Below are 17,015 nucleotides of genomic sequence, written 5' to 3'. Positions count from 1 at the left end.
TTAAACCCTGTGGACTGCTTTCTCCGCATGGCTGAGATGCTTCCAGCCTAATTCCCCACATTCCCTGTTGCAATGGTGTTCCATCAGTAACAGTTCCTCCAACGAACACTGGCCCCTTGACTCCAGTTCCACTGATTATGACATATCCAGTGCCTTCTGGGATTAGATTTTGAGAGTACTGCCAGTGCTGTGTCAATACTTATGCAGGGCAGATATAGGGTAAAAGTTTCTAAAGCACTGAAGTAACTTAGAAGTCTAAGGGCTTGTCTACACATGACAGATGGGGATGTGATTTCTCAAGTTAGGTTTCCTAGCAGTGTGCTTTAACATAATACTGTTGAAACGGCACTATGTCAAAGTATACTACAGAACCATTAGTGCACACCTGCACGGTCTACACAGACCAATTAATGCCCAAAACATTAGTGCACTTTAGAAATCACATCCATGTAGGGTACATTACCCCACTGTTTCTAATTCATGTAGGCCCTTTTGAAAATTTTATCTATGGTCAACTAAAAATTCAGCTATTTATATCCTTAGCATGTCTCAGTGCTTTGATGTAAACAACTCTCAGTCAGCCCCTACGTTACTCAAATTTTTACCTAGAAACCATATTTGTAAGTACAGTTCTTCTTGACCCTATCAATGTAAATTTATTCCTCCTAAGAAAGATCCAGTGACAGAGAGGAATAAGCATTGTGATATGATGGCCCAGAATTCTAATCTTCACACACTGGTATAATTCTAAAAGAAACCTATCAACATCAACAGAGTGTCTCTGGATTTACACCAGAGCATAATAGAGCAGCGTACGGCCCAATAACAATATTACAGCCTTGATTATATACCTATGCTTGTATCACATGTAGTTAGTTATTTACACCTGTACAACATGAGTGTAAATTGCTATCATCCTGCTTTACTAGAATTTTAGGTCTTTGTATTCACTCAGCACAGACTTGACTACACAAAGTGCAAGGCAGTAGAGAATTAGGCCTTAAATAATTCTGAATCTCCCGCAAAACATATTATTTACTTGTGCACTTTGATAAAGGGTCCTCAAAGTGAGAGAGTGAACATTATATTAAAAACCAGGACCACTGGCTCACACATCTGTCACAATGTGAACTTGACTTTTTACCTCCATTTACATTTCACAACACTCATTTTCATCATTTTCTGAAGCCTTTGTAAAATAAAGTCCACGATGGAATATCATGCTAAAAGTCAAAAGCCACTATTAATTTCCACAATGGTCTGCACACCACCATTAAAGAGAGTAACACACACATCATCTAAGCAATTTTCTCATTCCAAGCCCAGACAAGGGGTATGAACTCGATCATATTTGGGTTTTGCTGCCATCATTTCATCTAGTGTTTGTGATGAACTGACTCTTTGGGGACCTTTTTGGGTTATCAGAAACCTAAGATGTCATTCGCTCCAAAATTTCTCAATTATATTATAAAAACTGTAGCAACAGCAAATATTGTTCTTTATGTACACCATTCCTGGCTGGTTGATATCCCTCAACATGTTATGTTTATTATCCATCACTAAAATAAGCCCACAGCCCTAAAGAAGTTTATAGGTCACTTAAAAATTGATTCACCGTAGCCTTGGCTTTCTATGCAAACACAGGGAGGTTTTAGTAAACACATATCTCACTGCTTTCACCATACAGTGTATTTTCTCCTACCTGATGGAGCAGGTGATACCTTTAGGACATGAAAGGATTACAAATATTCCTTGATGGATTTGCAAATAATCTGGCACAAGACTCATATTAAGCATTACAATGACTAAAAAGATAACTGGAAAAAAGGTTCATTCTGCCTAAAAATCTGTTTCACGATACTATAATCAAGAAGGTTATTAAGGTTATCAATGAATCACGTCCATTAACATTAAATGTGTCATTAGGCTTGCGACATGTGAACAAAGCATTTTTTTAGTCAGGCTAATGGGAAGCAAAAGCTTTTATTACTTTTCCGCTGCTTTGGAATAGTGTTCATTCTAATGTACTGTATGCACTGTACAATGGAAAAGGAATTAATAAGAAAAGTAGCCTCTTAAATATATTAGTGGACAGAAGATGTAATGACCAGATAGGAAGGAAATGAATCATAATGACTCTTCTGCAGGTAATATCTTCTATTGGAGTCTAATTGCCCATTTAATGTTAAGAGAGGGTTCTTATAGAATACGGTGAATCACATTCTAATGAATGGTGATGAGGCTCACCTTATTAATGACCTTCGCCAGTAAAACTGATTTTTAAGCAGAATTGTTATCTTGAGAGATGGATTAAATTGATTCAAATTGCATCTACAATGCCATTTGGTTACATGCTAATTTGCTATACATTTTCTTACAAGTAGTGTGAATCAGTTCAGTTTTACAAACTATAAAGACAACAATTAAGGCAGCCTCACTTTCACTTAGTTTGAATTACTTATATTTAAACCTAATGCTATCTTAAAGGTGAACTGCAAAGGAAAATAAAATTGGGTTTTTGCCCTTTTTGCTTCTGTATGATGTACTATCTAAAGGAAACCTGAAACCTGCCTTTTTTTTTAACTTTACAAACATAATTTATAAGGAATGTTAAGATTTATCTTCCTGTTCCCTTTACCCCTGGAATTTCTCTTGGAAAACTCTGGTACAGAGAGGAGGGCTTTCTCAGCCTTTATTGAAGAGATCATATAACAGGGCCACGGGGCAGCCAACTCTCTTCTGGATAGAAGCCCAGCATGCAGGTACTGGGAATCAGCTGACCCAACTGGACAGCAGTATTGAGTCTGATTCCCAGCTGAAGGAATATAAACATGGGTGCTGGAATGAGGGGTTGGCAGCATCCCTGGCTTGAAGTAACAACAGCAACTGAATGCATGTGGTTTACAGTTTTATTCAATGGCTGTCAGCACCCCCCATTACAAAGACATTTCCAGTGCACTTGGATATAAATGATGACTTCAGCTCCATGATGGAGCCTGGGACCAGGAGAGGGCTGAGAGTACCCTCTCCTGGGGCCCCTGCAGATAAGGTTGCCAACTTTCTGACTGCAGAACATTGAACACCCTGGCTTTGCCTCCAGCTCCACCCCTTCCCCAGGGCCCCACCTGTTCTCCAAAGCCCCACCCCCACTTATTCCATCCCCACTCCCTCCAGTGCTCACTCACTCACTTATTTTCACTGGGCTGGGTCAGGGGGTTGGGGTGTGGGCGGGAGTGAGGGCTCCAGTTGAGAGTGTGAGCCCTGGGGTGGGGCTGAGGCATGGGAGGGGGCTCTGGGAGGGGCTGTGGGGACAAAGGGATTGGAATGTGGGAGGGGGCTCTAGGCTGGGGCTGGAGGTGAGGGCTCTGGTTGGGGGTGCGGGCTCTGGGGTGGGGCCAGCGATGAGACCTTTGGAGTGCAGGAGGGGGCTCAGGGCTGGGGGTTGAGGTGAAAAAGGGAGTGTGGGGTGCAGGCTCTGGAAGGGAGTTTAGGTGTGGGAGGGAGGGTAAGGGCTGGGGCAGGGGTGCAGTAGGGGGTGTGGGCTCCAGACAGTGCTCACCTCAGGCAGCTCCCAGAAGTGCATCAGCATGTCTGGCTCCTAGACTGAGGGACCAGGGAGCTCCATGCACTGCTCACACCTGCAGTTTCCATCCAATGGGAGCTGCAGAGCTGGTGCTTGGAATGGGGGCAGCACAAGGAGTCTCCCTGGCCGCCCCAAAGCCTAGGGGCCTCAGGGATATGCCAGCCACTTCCAAGAGCTGCAGGGAACTTGCTTTAACCCCACTACGCTGCTGACCGGAACCACCGGGATTCCTTTTTGACCAGGCATTGTGGTTAAAAAATGGATGCCTGGAAACCCTACCTGCAGAAGGCTGTGAGTAGGCAAGCAGACTCCATGGATCCTCATAGGCTAGTAAATATCTCAAACCTTTTACTACCAAGGTCAGAGGGCCTACAGTTTCAGCTGAAAACGGGGCTATTGCTTTTTTGTTATTACTTCACATTTCCTTTTCATTGAGTGTTGAAGAATAAACAGAGCCCTGAAAAATGGGTTACAAACTACACCAGGCTTAGAAGTTTCTTTGTCCCAGGCTGGTGAACTAGTTCATCATACTACAGATGGCATAGTGAATGTTAAACACTGAAGTTTTTTTCTCATGTAGTTCTGGGGTATTTAAGTCAAATAGATGTTATTGAAAATAAACAAAGTTTTAAGCATTTTGAATAAAAAATGATAACTTTTCATCTAAATTAATCAGTTCTCATTTTGTTTGCTTTTATTCTGATGTTATAAACCAATTAGCTCTCCAGTCATACATAGAGTCTTTACAGGGGAAAAAAAAAAACAAAAAACAAAAAACAGGTTGAACAAGACTTAAATAAACAAAGAAGAAACACTTGATATAAAAAATACATTTCAAGCCTACTTTATACACAATAAAGAATCAAAAGAAAAGAAATAGCATTTTTCCTTGAAGGCACTTACAAAATAGTTTTGATTAAAAACTGGTAGTTAGTAGTTTATGTGGACTGAAAACAGATAGTATCCTCTTTGCTATACTGTTTTGTCTTTTGCGATTTTGCAGTTTGTCAGTTTCCCATTGGAAGAGAAGTTAGTGACACACATTTAGTGAGTTTTCCTGTGTAATTTATTTATAAAATGTAAATGAGTTGTGTTTACCGTGAACATAGGAGGCTAAAATTGCACACAGAAAATTCTACATGCAGAAACCCCAGCAAAGGTACCACTGATTTCAACCCTGTTGCCAAAAATAGTGCTCTTCTCTCTCCCCCTCCATCCTAATCCCTGCTTTTAGAACATTGTTCCCTTCTCTCATTAGTTTTGCAATATGTTTCTCTTTTTTTATAAAAGTGAAGTTAGAAACTAGTAAGACTGGAAGCCCTGAAAATGTATATTCCTACAGTGATCCATCTTTTGTTTACCTGTCTGGTCACATCCAGGTAAAATTCAAATGTACCCAAGTCTCAGAGTTTGTTTTCTTTTACATGGCTAAAACATTTTTTAAAATAGCCAACTGTGACATGTTAAGATTCTAATATTACAAGAAAAACTGACCCAATTCCATCATAGTATTGTTACTCCATTTAAAACAAAATAAACTGTGTTCCTGACAAAATGATTTCATTCCTACTATCCAGAACCACATTCAAAAAGTTGGAAGATATGAATCTTTAGTAAAATAAAATTCAGGCCAAGTATTTCAGAAGTTACTAGAGATTTTTGAGTGTCCAAGCTGAGATTCCATGAAGTGGTGAGATTTTTTAGAAAATGCTGAGGCCCTGCTCTCTGAAATTCAGATCCCTGAGGATGTCTCAGTATTTTGATGTTCAAGTAAAGGCACCCAAAATCACTAATCACTTTTGAAAATCTTAATCTCTGTACCTAATGTAAGCCCTACTCTGTCTGATGCAGGCAATTCCAGCTCACAGGGAGGATGAGAACCCCTGGCCTCCTGACTCCCTGATTAGCCTGTACACCCTGTCAATCAGGCTGACCTGGAGCATTGGCCTCTCCCCATCTTTCCTGGGGACTGTCTGTCTCAGGGTCCTGATTTCCCATTGACCCTTCCCCTTTCGATACTGGGAGCTAGCCAATCAAAACACTCCCACTGAATGTTAGTAAGGGGGCAACAGTCCCCTTACACTAAGTTATGGTCATAAGTGGCAATATCATCTTCAAATAATTATGGCACAGAACAAGTTGATGGCAAAAAAAATGCTACATCATTTTGAACAATTTTTTTTTCCGTAACATGTATTCCTCAGTGTGGCTGGAAAAATAAAGACATCTGAAAACTTGCTTTTGTAAACTCTCAAGACCAGAGACAACTTACAAGCTTGGCTTTCCCAAGCTAAAGCAGAGATCATCAATACATTCTGTCCCATTCACTCAATTTTCTTCTGAACATGTTTGACTAAGCAAAGCTTTAGATGTCTTTGTATACTCTTTCCCCAAATATACCCTTTTCCATATGGGAGAGAGGCAAAGAAAGTCTTCTAAAATACTTATCAGAGGGCCCTATTTTTCAGAAAATAAAATCTCATAACTTAGATAATGATACAGTGTGGTATATAACCCCACATAAAACTCTGTTTCAGGTAGGAGGCCCTGGGTCTTGTCCTAAATTAATACTATTAAGAAATGTAATCAATGGACTTTTGCATCTGTTAAAAATCAGTTCCCATTTGATCGTGTTCTTCAAAAGCCAGGAGAAGAAAGTAATAGATATTTTTAACATATTGTTATGTGACACAATCTTCAAAATTATTTTTCTTATTGTATGATCAAGTATTCATTCTTAGGAAGACATGCTGTATGTTTGTTTTGTTATGCTAGGTTCTGGAGGGAGGAAGCAGTACAAACATCAGGAGATGTTCTCTACACTGGTTTTTGGCTGGAATTACTTCTGAGGCAGACTTGTTCTCTGGGAACTGGTGTTAGGCTGAGATTCCTGAAAGGGGATTCCCTGAATGCTCTTTGACCATCTCTGTTCCAGGACTGGTGTGTGTGTGTAAACAAAACAAATTATTCATAGAATATACCCTGCATCACTGATTTCTCCTCCAGTAGGAAGCTGACCTGCAAGGCCATGAATACCTGCTACCTCTCAGCAGATGGGCAATAATTTTAACAGAACAGTAATAATATTATCAAATTTTATTTATCTCCCCTTCTGCGTTAGTAAGAATTAGCTCTTACACTTAGCTCTTACATAGTGCTTTTTATCAGTAAATGTCAAAGTGCTTTACAAAGGAGATAAGTATCAACAATACTGGGACCAATTACCACAAAGAAATTGGATTTGTGCAGAGGGAGCAGAAAACCTTTGAAATAATATTTTCTGAGCAATCCCCCAAACAAATGTATCTCACTGTTTTGCTGCACTGCTTTTTTAGCTGACCTAATATTTGTTAGTCTCTCTCTCAAAAAGAAATTGAGGTGAACCAACACATTTCTGAGATAGATATATTACTAAACTAACAATTGAAAACCCTAGACTGATTTGAAAAAATGACAACAGGTTTAAATTATGTCTCAATAAATTTGTAACATATAGGGGCAAGAACAATGCAAGCAGAAAGACAGCAGAAAAAAAAATCAGCAACACTAGAGTGAGAGCAGTCTCTATTTCCCTCCAATTTCTACATTATGGTTACAACAGAGATAGTGCCACCAGTCAAAAAGCACTAGGAATTCAGTTGCAGAGGAAATCATGCATGAGCCATGGCAGTGGTTTTCCAGTAGCAGTCCTTCTCCATCTGAGCCCATGCCTGACCACACCTATTGTGTCAGGGCTTTTTCTAAGTGCTGTTGTGGAATCTCCAGGTATAAAGCCTATTGGTTGGATTCCCTGTCTTTGTCCCCTGAAGTTATTTAGTTCATTATAACACGAGGTTGAGGGAGGGGATGCTCTTTATGTTTTAATCTAAGCTATGTAATGTACTACTCAAGCGGAGTGCCGCAAGGGTCGGTACTGGGGCCGGTTTTGTTCAACATCTTTATTAATGATCTGGATGATGGGACGAATTGAACCCTCAGCAACTTTTCAGATGACATTAAGCTGAGGGGAGAGGTAGATACACTGGAGGGTAGGGATAGGGTCCAGAATGACCTAGACAAATTAGAGGATGGGGCCAAAAGAAATCTGATGAGGGTCAACAAGGACAAGTGCAGAGTCCTGCACGTAGGAAGGAAGAATCCCATGCACAGCTACAGGCTGGGAACCGACTGGCTAAGCAGCAGTTCTGGAGAAAAGGACCTGGGGATTACAGTGGATGAGAAGCTGGATATGAGTCAGCAGTGTGCCCTCGTTGCAAAGAAGGCCAAGGGCATATTGGGCTGTATTAGTAGGAACATTGCAAACAGATCGAGGGAAGTGATTATTCCCCTCTATTCAGCACTGGTGAGGCCACACCTGGAGTATTGTGTCCAGTTTTGGTCCCCCCACTACTGAAGGGATGTGGACAAATTGGAGATAGTCCAGCATAGGGCAACAAAAATGGTTAGGAGGCTGGGGCACATGACTTACGAGGAGAGGCTGAGGGAACTGGGGTTATTTAGTCTGCAGAAGAGAAGAGTGAGGGGGGATTTGATAGCAGCCTTCAACTACCTGAAGGGGGGTTCCAAAGAGGATGGAGCTCGGCTGTTCTCAGTGGTAGCAGATGAGAGAACAAGGAGCAATGGTCTCAAGTTGCAGTGGGGGAGGTCTAGGTTGGATATTAGGAAATAGTATTTCACTAGGAGGATGGTGAAGCACTGGAATGGGTTACCTAGGGAGGTGGTGGAATCTCCATCCTTAGAGGTTTTTAAGGCTCGGCTTGACAAAGCTCTGGCTGAGATGATTTAGTTGGTTTTGGTTCTGCTTTGAGCAGGGGATTGGACTAGATGACCTCCTGAAGGCCCTTCCAACCCTGATATTCTATGATTCAAGATACCAAGGAGAAGGGCACTTAAACTGCATACAAGAGTAAAAATAATATAAATGTGTTAAAGAGATCATTTCTGTTTAACAAGTCATACCATCTTTTTGGTCTGTGTTCATACAGCACCTAACATAATAGGTTCCCTGACTAGGGCTCCTATATGCTATGCTAATATAAATAATAATAATTACAATATCTTTGTATTATATTTGATTTGGTTTAATTACATGCTGCCGTCTTTAATTTTGACATCATTTTTGGTGTAGCAACTTAAATCATAGAATATCAGGGCTGGAAGGGATCTCAGGAGGTCATCTAGTCCAACCCCCTGCTCAAAGCAGGACCAATCCCCAGACAGATTTTTGGCTCAGATCCCTAAATGGCCTCCTCAAGGATTAAACTCATAACCCTGGGTTTAGCAGGCCACTGAGCTATCCCTCCCCCAACCCAATCTCTTGATCAGAAATTTATAAAGTGTATTTTACCAGCCATAAATTACATAATCAATATGCAATTTGTGCATATATAATCCATGTTGCATCCCTTCTTTACTTTTATACAAAAGTAAAGTCTCTAATATAATCAGTATAAAATTGTTCCCAAAGTATAAATAAAATGAAAACCAATCACTCTGTTGCTAAAACCCCCAATTTTATTGTGAATCTCACAATGTTTGCTGCGTTTCATAAAGTGCCTGCTCCTTGACTCAGGTTAAGGAATGAGAATCTCAAGTTTCATTTACAAATAAATATTTTGGAAAAAGTTTCTAGCCTGAATTATGGAGAAGCTTGAAAATGTGAACCTTGGCAGTTCAAAAACCAGAAGACAAATAGAAAGAATTAAAAAAATATATTTTCAATATCTTGTGATATTTGAACTCTTGGGGTTGGCAATAATGCAAGCTATGTGTTAATTACAAGTTTTTGATCCCGATTTTATTCTATTATCTGTTTCCAAAGTTTATATAAAACAACCCAAAGTCTTATTCCAGTCTCAACTTTTTTTTTTTTTATCATTGATCCAAACTTCTCTCACTGCCATTCAGGAGTGAGCTGCAGGTCTTCTTGCACGTCCCTCAGTATTTGTGGAAGGTGAGGAGCAGACCACATCAGTGGTCTCGGGCAGTCATATTTATGATGAAATTATTGGCAATTTTATAATTAGAGGGGGCAATAAAGGTTTATTTTGCTTATTCCCATCTAGATCTTCATAGATCCTAAAATCATGAGGCAGATTCCAAAAACAAAGTCATCATAGTGGCTTGAAAAAAATCACAAGACTTAAAACAAGTAATAAGTGTTAGGTTTGTTTCTTTTTCTTTCTTTCTTTTTTCTCGGCTTTTTTTTTTTTGAGTCTTTAGGGTGCCCTCGAGTCACACTTTCAAACTTCTATGTACCCATGAGGGATAGAAAGTGGAGATTCTCACATAATTCCTGATCTTCAGGAGCAGAGGCTTTAAGTAAAACATTTGGCATCACAAGACTGTGATAAAATCCTGAGTGTTTGTGACACTGGGACAGTCACATAGAGGAAAAGCAAGGTAAACAATTAATAATAGTCATTTTAAAAAGTTAATGAGATATTGAGACAAAACTGAAAAATCTGAGAGTTCATTTCATCAACTGACAGGTTCATGCACAGATGACAAATACTCTGCTCTAGCTAGCAGTTCTATCTATTGGCTTATACACACACACCATTAGCTACCTGCCAGATCTCACTCTTGCATCATGGCTTCAAAAAATCCTGAGCTATTAATTATTCATATGCCTATCTGGTATTTCTTTTGATCACCAAAATAAAGTGGTTCATCACATTATTACTGCAAAAGAAATCTCAGCAGCAACAAAATGGTGATCGGTGCTTTCCTTGTGATATATACTTGCCGGATCCTAACAGGATATGGCATCTCCATCAAGGAGCTCTAACTCCTTTGAATATGAAGTGATGGGGACTGCTCAAATGAGTAAAAGCTGTAGGGTTCAGGCCCCAGGCTCTGAGATATCAGGATCAGCACCTGAAGGTGGGGAAGGCAGAGAACCAAATTGAACTGCTTAACTTGGGCTTTTCTACTTTCTCTCTGCTTAGGAACGCTGCACAGCCCAGCTTGACATAAGTATGCAGCCCAGGCTATAATATTTTTTTAACTGAATAAATTGTCTGGCACCACTGCTTTTTACATAAAGAGTGCTGAATAAGGGCCCCACTGAGCTCAAAGACAAATTAAAATGTGTATCACATTATATTAGAATCTTTTCTACATTTTGCCTGAGAGGGACAGCTATATCTCTACAAAAAATACATAATTGAAAGGGATGCATCTCAACAAGCCTGCCATGATACAATTCGAAGGTTATTTATAGTGAAGAATAAGTGACTATGTAGCAAAATATTACTGAGAATTAGTTAGAGAAAGAAAGCATAAAGTTCTGAGGATGAAAGATAAAAGTGGAAAAAGAAAATTTACAGCAAATGAAATCTGAAAGGCCAGAAAAATGCAATTTAGTGATTATATCACAAATAAACTTGGTAAATGTAAGAGAAATGCAAAGCTGATAACTAGACACAGAAATGCTGAGGATATCAGCAACAGATTGCCAGCTCCTGCATATTTGCGGGATTTGGAGAAGAAGGGGAGAAAATTTAATTTAAAAGAGGACATGCAAATGGTCAAAAGTTTGCAAGGTAATTTAGTCTTTCTCCCCACTCTACTTTCACCTTCCACCCCTACAATATTATCTGAGTAATGTGATATTATTATCTTTAATGTGGAATCTGGCCAAGACAATGAAGGAGATTCATTAGTCATTTGTCTGAATTTCAAAATATTGGGATTTATTTTCTAATAATTTACAGAGGTGTACAAATCCATCATCCAGAGTAAGGCTGATTGAAATCTTTCCAATGTGAAGATCATTTTGGACAACAAATGGTTTTTTGACTATAAACAAAAATCGTGAAAAATTACTGTCTGAAATTCTGATTTCTCAGGAAATGGTTTGAAACAATTAGATTTGTTGCAAGCTGCGTCAAAATACTAAATATTTTTACTCTGATTAAAACAGAATCCAAACAAAAAAAATTGGTCTGAATTTCTTTAAAGCTTTTGGAGGAAAAAAAATGCAATATATATATATTTTTAATGTTTGTCTCTAAAAAATTAAAAAAATTTGCAAAACATTTCAAAGAACATGAAACATTTTCATTTCAGTCAAAATTTTTCTATGGAAACAAAGTCCCCTCCCCCTCCTTTTTTTTTTTTTACCACCCCCCAGTTATGGAAAAAACTCAGATTATGTTTTCAGGAGCCGCAGCACAGAGCCAGTAAACAGAACTGAAAACAGGAATTTCAGTGGGAGTTCAGTTGGAGGAGAGGGAGGAGACAAGACCTTGTTCCTTAGGGGCAGTGAGTGAGTTCTTATGTTTTAGTGTGTGTCTTTGTGGGTCTTTTTTCTTTCTTCTTCAGTTTGTACAAGCTAGTAGGGGCAGTGTGCTGTGAGAGAAGCAGAGACCTGGTTAGGGTGTGGGGCTGCCTTGATTTACGGCCCTATAAAGGCAGAGAAGCAGCTGGACAGTGGCACAACGGACAACAAACAGAACTGAAAACAGGGGAGTTTCAGTGGGGTTGTAACAGCAGTTTGAGAGAGGTGTGTGGTTTTCTGGTTTTGTTTTAGTGTTTTGGGTTTTTTTTGCTCTTGGTTTTGCAGTCCCCGCTCTTGATGGGAGCTTAGGTGAGAAGGCTATGTTAGATACAGCGGCAGCAGTGGTAGTGACCCAAGCAATGGAAGAGACAATGAAGATGACTGGATATGGAAGCTGCAGGAGGTACATTATCCTGGAGCAGGTACCTGAAAAGAGTTTTGTTTGATTGAAGTATCAGAGGGGTAGCCATTTTAGTCTGGATCTGTAAAAGCAGCAAAGAATCCTGTGGCACCTTATAGACTAACAGACATTTTGGAGCATGAGTTTTCATGGGTGAATACCCACTTCGTCAGATGCATGTAGTGGAAATTTCCAGGGGCAGGTATATATATGCAAGCAAACTAGAGATAATGAGGTAGTTCAATCAGGGAGGATGAGGCCCTGTTCTAGAATTTGAGATGTGAAAACCAAGGGAGGAGAAACTGGTTCTGTAATTGGCAAGCCATTCACAGTCTTTGTTTAATCCTGAGCTGATGGTGTCAAATTTGCAGATGAACTGAAGCTCAGCAGTTTCTCTTTGAAGTCTGATCCTGAAGTTTTTTTGCTGCAGGATGGCCACCTTAAGGTCTGCTATAGTGTGGCCAGAGAGGCTGAAGTCTTCTACAGGTTTTTGTATATTGCCATTCCTGATATCTGATTTGTGTCCATTTATCCTTTTCCGTAGCGACCGTCCAGTTTGGCCGATGTACATAGCAGAGGAGCATTGCTGGCATATGATGGCGTATATTACATTGGTGGACGTGCAGGTGAATGAACCGGTGATGGTGTGGCTGATCCAGTTAGGTCCTGTGATGGTGTCGCTGTAGCTCAGGAACCAATCCATGCAACAAACCTTGATGCCAACTCTGCCCACATATCTACACCAGCGACACTATCACAGGACCTAACCAGATCAGCCACACCATCACCAGTTCATTCACCTGTATGTCCATCAATGTAATATACACCATCATATGCCAGCAATGCTCCTCTGCTATGTACATCGGCCAAACTGGACAGTCTCTACGGAAAAGGATAAATGGACACAAATCAGATATTAGGAACGACAATATACAAAAACCTGTGGGAGAACACTTCAATCTCCCTGGACACACAATAGCATATTTAAAGGTAACCACCCTGCAGCAAAAAAACTTCAGGATCAGACTTCAAAGAGAAACTGCTGAGCTTCAATTCATCTGCAAATTTCACATCATCAGCTCAGGATTAAACTAAGACTGTGAATGGCTTGCCAACTACAAAAGGAGTTTCTCCTCCCTTGGTTTTCATGCCTCAACTGCTAGAAGAGGACCTCACCCTCCCTGATTGAACTAACCTCATCTCCAGCCTGATTCTTGCTTTCATATTTATACCTGCCTCTGGAAATTTCCACTATATGCATCCGACGAAGTGGATATTCACCCATGAAAACTCATGCTCCAATACGTCTGTTAGTCTATAAGGTGCCAAAGGACTCTTTGCTGCTTTTAAAAACTAACAGTTGAAAATAATAGCCAGTTGGGTGGTTTCAGAATTTTTTTCAATTTAAACTGATAGTTATGATTCTGGCACAATATATAAGCATTAGAAAAATTCAGCAAGATAAGAAAAAATAAAGATAAATGTGGTTAAAAAGAAGCAGGTAGGGTGATCACGTGTCCCATTTTGACTGGGACAGTTCCTTTTTTAAGCCCTGTCCCACCCATCCTAACTTTTTTGACAAAAGTGGGCATTTTTCTGGTTTGCTGTTGCCAACTTGATCACTTGGCAAGAGCAAATGGGACAAATGCCCACTTTTGCCAAAAACTGAGGTGTGGAGGAACATGCCGGGGGGCGAGTGGCAATGCCTGCCACACACAGCGGGGAGGCAGGACTCATGCAGTGGGTGGGCAGAACCTCTGACAGCCTCTTGTGGGGGGCAGGCACAGTTCCAGTGACCAGCAATCCCAGCCTCGTAGAGTGATCCAGGCCAGCCCTATGCTGAGGTGGGGTGGGGTGGGGGAGGGCCAGTTCCATGCAGTGTCCCATTTTCCTTTTGGGAAATATGGTCACCCTAGACATAGGTGACATAAAAGCTGGCTATAATAGAAATCAAATATTAATTTAAAATGTGTTTATAGTGTTCTACATATTAATAAAATCTTCCAAATGATTCTACTTAATGACACAAGCCCTTGCAGATTTATAATTTGTAAAAATGGAGTGGTCCATATGTATCCAAGTATCATTCTAATGCTGCAGTATGAGAACCCAATCCTGCAAAGCTATTCACTGTGAAGTTCCACTGGACATGGAAAAGACTGCCCAAGCCAGTGGTGCCTGAAAGATTATTAATTCTTAGCATTTACATAGCATGTTTTATGCAAGGATCTCACAGAAGTTTTACAACACAAGTTCCTTCACTTTATAGACAGAAAAACTGAGACAGAGAGGTTAAGTAACTCGCTTGGGGCCACATGGGCAAATCAGTGACAACCTTGGGAACACAGGTCTCCTGATACCCTATCTACTGGACTATGCTGCCTCTCAGGCTCTTTGTTGTTTTTTTTTAAACACATGCAGAAGCTGAAATTAACATTAACAAAGGTCCTCCACCACCACCATATCTGAAAGATGTGATGTTTCATAAAGCCCTTTGCTGTGGCATGACAAGGGTGTGATGGGCACTGTGGATAATCTGTTGATCCCCCTTCATAGCTTGTTTTTTAGTCACCTGAGCCCAATTCTGCACTACTGAAGGTAATTTCAATTTTGCCCTTGATTTTGGCCCCACTCCCTATATCTTCTCTGGGCTATATCATTTCTTTTACCTGTGGGAAGTGTTTTGCAAAATTATTTCAAACAACAAATGTTCTTTCATTTGTAAGAAAATGTTCACTTTCAAATAGTAAATGCAACATTGAATTCTTAAATTTCCAGAGCAAGAGAGATCAAAGAACCAGATGCTGCTGTAGCTTTGAATGTGATAAAGGTGTTGTGGTTCTGGATGTAACCATTTGATTTAAACATTATCTCCACTTATGCCATACTAGCATTAAGATGTGGCACCACAAGGCTGCAGCATCTGCTCTTTGCCTCCCATAGAGAACTAAATCCAAGAACAAACTGTGGCCCCTAGATCCGGACCTTTTGACCTTCGACAGAGTTTGCTACTGTGGACAGGTAAATTGTAGTCAGAAGGTGCATATGTTTTTTTTTCTGTCTATGAATTTCACAGCTAGAAAGCTGTGAGCACAGTGAAGAGTTTTCACTTAACATGTTTCCTAGATACTCATTGCCACAGATATTGCTGTAACTTGGCTGTTTTTTTCCGTAAAGCAGGGGATTTCAGGAGTGACAGAAGGAACCAGCTGGAGCCTAGGTAAGATAAAAAAACAAACAATTGTGCCTGTATTAGTCATATCTCTAGAATAAAAGGTCTGCTTTCTAGGTCAGCCTGAATAAAATGCAACTTGTTTGCACACAGAGCTCCAATAAGTGGAAAATACTTGTACTTTGGACTCAAAGGTCAAATTAAAAAAAAACATATGCAAATTAAGTCACCCAGACTTCCTTGGGCTCCTAATTACCTTTTCTTTGTGTCTAGTTCATTCCTTCTCACAATAAAATCCAGATAGTTCTAACTACCAGAGAGAGGAAGGACAGTACAAGTTGTTAGAACACTAGGTTGGAACTTGAGAGCTACGTTCAATTCCCTTTATTGCTACAGACTTCCTGCAAGTTGTTGGGTAAATCACTTCATTGCTCTGTGCCTCAATTCCCCATCTGCAAAAGGGAAAGATAATACTTCCTTACCTCATGGAGATATTGCAAGGATGCACACAGTGAAGAATATGAGGCACTCACATACCATGGTGACGGAGGCCTTGCACCGATACCTAAGAAAGACAGAGCTCTGCTCTGCTTCTCACTCCAGCTGTGCCCTCAGCCTTCTCCTTCAGGCTGTCCATGTGCAGCTTTTAAAGCCCTAGAAGTGCTTTGTTAGCTCTTAGCCAGAAAATCAGAGTGCAGCTCACTTAACTCTGCTGCAGTGTCTTGCTTTTCTCCACCTCTCTTACCTCCTAGCAGCTGAGAAATTCCTCTCCATTCTCTTGCTGAGCATTCCTGAATAGGTAAGTTATGGGAAACACTGGGAAGCCACAATTTTAGTCAGAGCCTTATTATTCCCTTCCCTGTGCAGTGATTATCACTTCAAACAGTGAAAAACCTATTACAATCCTTCACCCACCCATTTTAAACCTGATTTCTTTAGCTATGGCAGGGCACTATTCTATTAGGGAATAAACCCACAGCAAACAAACTTTTAACAATGCAGTGTATGTGCACTAGTTAATACTCCTGAGGGCATTCTGTGCAAAAAAAAAATAAAAAATTCTGCACACAATATTTTAAAATTCTGCAAGTTGTATTTGTCAATCAATAAATGCAGAGCCTCCAGCATGGCAATGGGGAATGCAGGCCACTGGCTGCATGAAGGTGGGAGATCACCCTGAAGCCTCCCCACCCTCAGGACATCGTCTCAATGGTGAAGCTGAACTTGACCCTGACACAGCACAAGGCTGAACTTGACCCTGACACAGCACAAGAAATACCCTGGGGCCTTGCCTCTCTGTGCCAGGCATACCAGGTATGGAGCAGGGAGGCTCAACCAGGCAGGATCCAAGTGTGGAGGAGCTCAGTGTAGGGGGATCCAGGTGCTGGGTGGAGGATTCTATGTGAGACAATCAGGGTGCAGGCAGCTCAGTGCGGGGGTCTAGGTGTGGTGGGATCTGGATGCACAAAGGCTCATTGGGAGATGGGGGGGGGGGTTCCAGGTGCAAGGGCAATGGGACTCTGCAGGGGCTTCCAGATGAAAGTGGTTGGGGCTCAGCAGAGGGGTCTGGTAGGGG

This window comes from Gopherus evgoodei, chromosome 2, assembly GCF_007399415.2.
Source record: "Gopherus evgoodei ecotype Sinaloan lineage chromosome 2, rGopEvg1_v1.p, whole genome shotgun sequence".
NCBI classification, from domain to species: Eukaryota; Metazoa; Chordata; order Testudines; family Testudinidae; genus Gopherus; species Gopherus evgoodei.
The sequence above is the reverse complement of the archived record's forward strand: the minus strand, read 5'-3'. Positions refer to the sequence as shown.